Source organism: Seriola lalandi, unplaced genomic scaffold, assembly GCF_002814215.2.
Source record: "Seriola lalandi dorsalis isolate HSWRI2012SDOR001 ecotype SW California unplaced genomic scaffold, Sedor1 jcf7180002054950, whole genome shotgun sequence".
Taxonomy (NCBI): Eukaryota; Metazoa; Chordata; class Actinopteri; order Carangiformes; family Carangidae; genus Seriola; species Seriola lalandi.
In genome coordinates this window covers 167451-171603 of record NW_019525501.1, presented here as the reverse complement: position 1 = coordinate 171603, position 4153 = coordinate 167451, and the positions used below count along the sequence as shown (strand labels likewise).

Below are 4153 nucleotides of genomic sequence, written 5' to 3'. Positions count from 1 at the left end.
ATTTCACAGGTTAACAAATGTTGATTTACAACTACAAACATTGGAATTATTTGCTAAGGTGCCTATATGTATGAGGTGGTGTGATGTGCATGACTCACCTTTTCTTTCTGGGCAAGGTGTGGTTCTGGCCCGAGGTGGATTCATCCCTATGAAAACACAAAAGGAAAAATAAGGACATTAGCAGCTGCTCTTCTGACTATGAAATGTTTTTGAAGCAGTCTAAGGACTTCAGAACATAAAAGATTCATCAATCATCCATTTAAACCTCATTTAGCATTTACTGTAATAAAAACAAGACTTTATGAACAAATCTGAACAAAGGATACATGTGAAGAATTTGTAGAAGAGACTCATATATATATACATACATACATAAATACAAACACACTAGTGGTGAGGCAAAATAAAGACACTGTAACATGAAGAGCTTCTGTCAACGTCTGAACACATGCAAAGCACAAAACTGTAAAACATGTTGCTCAAAATTCCTGCAAGTGTGTGACACTGAAGTTACAAGTAGAATTTAAATTCAGGTGTGAAAATAGGATCTAAATACTTGTAACCTCAGTGTCAAACACTTGCAGATTTATGAAGGCAAGGGGATTCTGCAGGACACATGGGTGGGCCTGGGCAGGCGATAGCATGAGGAAGGGATGATGACATCACAAAGGCAGACTCAGAAAATAAGGTTTAGGATCAGCAGTATGAACATGTTTACACTGTGGGTCTGATTTAATCACAGTGGTAAAGACAAGTCTTACTTTAAAAGTGAATGACAGCATGTTACTCACCTGGACCCTCCTCACTGTGTCTGGACTCTCAGGTGTTGTTGAGACAGGTGGAGGCGGTATTGCACCTGTACTGGCTCAGGTCCTGATAAAGACAGAGGGATGCTGAAAGCTCCTGAGAAATGTAAAGACCTAGTTCACTTTCAATCATGGCTGATCTCCTAACAGTAATGTAAAGTGGTTACAACATGGTGAACCGATCAACGTGTATTCACTCTCTACTGGCTCCATACAATCTCACGTTACAGTCAGTTACAAGATGAGCCTAAAGTTACTGACGTCACTAGCTGCACAACAGCCGAGAGCAACAGACACAATCCTACTAACCGCTAAAACGTCTGTCCACAACGTCAATATCACCACCTGAAATGTTTGTCAGTCGTTGCACTGATTATACTTTTAGCTAAAGAGCTAACATGGATGCTACTCACCAGGCTAACAGGAAAGTTGCGAGCTCGGCATCAAACCGCATCTCTTTCCTCTCAGGAGCTTCTCCAGCGGTGGAAAGCCACGTCGAGATTTACTCGTGTTGCTTCTTTTCTTTGCCGTTGAACGTGGTTTCTTGTCGGGAGCGGTCCTTCGGGACGCAGATGAATATTACCTTTTAGCAGGTTCAGTCACTCCTGTGTTTCTGTGATGCTAACCTGAAGCGCTGCCGGAAGTTGTTCTTCTTCGTGGGACTGAGGGCAGACTTGTGTCACCACTGACTCACACAGCGTCTAGCGTCACAAAGTGGTATTACAACACAGGACAGGTCGCTGCTGGCTGGTGCGCATGCGCATTTCAGTAGATGACTCTGAAATACAACGGATGGAGGTCTTGATCATGACATCATCACTGTGGCTGCTTCACACATGGTTGATAGTATTAATTCATTGTTTGAACATTTTAAACTAAAATTCTGGACACATCTTATATTGCACCTTTACAGCACAACCAGCAAAGCTGACATTTAAAAGTAAAGCTACATGTTCTTTGTCCACATTCCAAATTAACTTATAGTTTTGACACTTAGTTAAAACAAAGACATTGAGCATAACTTGACTGATATTGACACATTTGATGCATACAAAAAATATTTTAATTTGCTTTGACAGTATATAAATCTATGCATGGAATATAAAATACAAATTCCCTTTTACTTGCATAAAATCTGTGATGTACAAACATTTGTACTTACCCATTTTGCATTCAGGCCAGTAGATGTTGCACTGCTCACATGAATCATCAAGATATAAACCCTTTGTGAACCACTTTGCTGAGAAAGTAAAACCTCCAACCGGGTGGGACTCACATCCAGCACCAGGCAGTTGATTTCTTTAAGCAAAGAAGATACAACAGCCCGGGAAATTTTACTCATCGAGTATTTCACTTACTGACTGCTCACAAAGCCAGGTTTCAGTTCACTGCAGTCATGTTGGTCTCTGGCATCCATCTTCCCAGTCACCGTATGTTGGCAGTCTTTATGTTACGACCCAGCTAGGGGAAAAGGGAAGCAACATAAAACCAGGTGTTATTGGTTAATCAAATTTACTTACTTAATTTATTGCGTAACCAGGAGGGTAAATAAGTAAACAAATATACTAACAAGGCAAGAGGGTAACTGAAGTAGGGGAACAGGAGCCAACAAAGAGCCTAACTATGTGACTCTAACCAACCCAAAAACACAAGAAGCAGTGCCCCTGTTCCTAATGTGTCCAACAGTCTTTTTCTAAGGGTGTGATGCACAAGCAGAATTTTAAACCTAGCCCAGTCCCCAACAATCACTACCAGCATCTCAAGACAAATCACAAATTACACACAAATGTTCACAAGGGAGGTACAGAGGCGAGCTGCCTATCATGTCAGCCGCCACTAATGATGTGAGACCGGGCTCTTAAACTCTCTTCCTCTGATGCTGAAACGGATGCAGCTGTGGTGAGGACTGACAGGATCATTGAGTTGTAGGGTGTTATTGGAGAACTGGAATATTAGGATCTGATCTGAATCAGTAAATCTTGTATTTAGATTGTGCTTCTACAGGTTTTAACATTACTTTACACTTAAAGAGTCAATGTTAACACAAATACTGCAAGTTGAAGTTTGAGATGATTTTTAATCTGTTTGATCATAATAATTTAGGATAAATCTCTAAAATAACAGTTTTTCTCTGTAGAAATATTAATGAAACTTTCTGTAAATTTATTGTTTTTACATTTTATTTGAATTAGGATATTTTTACAGCCGCTGTCATTTGACCGTTTTTTACGATTTTTCTTTTACAAAACACCCTTCAGTCTTCTCAAGTTTCCTTAAAATGTTCACTCAAGTATTTAAGGTTTTCTTCTTCTTGGCTTCATACTTAAGGAATCACTTAAAGTCAGTTAAGCTGTTGCACAGAAGCCCTTAGAGAACAGTGAGATGATCACAGGTGAGACGTTACAGGCGAGATGATCACAAGGTGAATGTCAGCAAACAAACGGTCTCCATGGAAACAGTACAATTTTACAGCTGTAAAATATCTATTACTGCTGTAAATTACTTAACTTTTTTCCGTAATACGGAAACATTTTAAGAGATTCTGTGCTACACCCTTAAATATAACTCCCTCAGCTGAGGACAAATTAAACCTTAAGTGTCAGACTTCAGTAGGAAACTTAAGGTTCTCATTGGTTCTCATTGGTTCTCAGTGGTTGTCAGGGGTTCTCAGTGGTTCTGTTGTGATGTTGGGGCATGAGCAGAACTTCAGATGTATATGAAGACTTGGTTCCTCATGCGATTATGTAACAGTGTAATAACGGCTCGTTCCTGTGTCGTGGAAGGACCATACTGCTCGGCCTGTTTTCACACGTCTGCTACATAAAGAGGTTTCGGCCCGCGGCTCTCAGTCTGGGTTTGGCTGGAACCGAAGTGTTCTGGCTCGGTTCTGGTCTCAGTGTCGGTAGCGTGAGACCGGGAGAGGAGAAAACACACAGCAGTGGATTATATAATGAGCAAATTACTCAGGACAAACATCACTTTATTTTCTATTATTTTCATATAAACTCCAAGACAAAGTGGCCCTGTAATTCACTCACACACACACACAGACACACACACACACACAGATACACACACACACACACACACACACACACACTCACACACACACACACACACACACACAGAGCGGTGCCTGGGTCTCTGCGTTGGCATCATAAAACGATTGTGGCATCTTGGTATTTTCTGGCTGCTTGTGTAACAGATCCCTCTGGGCTGTTATTCTCAGCTTCTACAATGGGTCACTTGTTGGAGACGGAGGACACACACACACACACACACACACACACACTTACACACATTTGGTTTTTTTTTGCAGAATAATAATTTTCATCTCTTGGTTTTGC

At 40.8% G+C, this 4153-nt stretch overlaps 1 long non-coding RNA gene across 1 annotated transcript in view; it reads right to left on the bottom strand.

The window, feature by feature from the left end:
• Positions 1-1577, bottom strand: part of LOC147817498 (uncharacterized) — a 3364-nt gene extending 1787 nt beyond the window's left edge. Inside the window, exons 1-3 of the long non-coding RNA XR_015436322.1 lie at positions 1220-1577; positions 792-873; positions 99-146 (exon numbers count right to left, since the gene is read on the bottom strand). This is a non-coding gene — a long non-coding RNA (uncharacterized LOC147817498). The remainder of the gene's footprint in view (positions 1-98; positions 147-791; positions 874-1219) is intronic.
• Positions 1578-4153: the final 2576 nt, after the last annotated feature.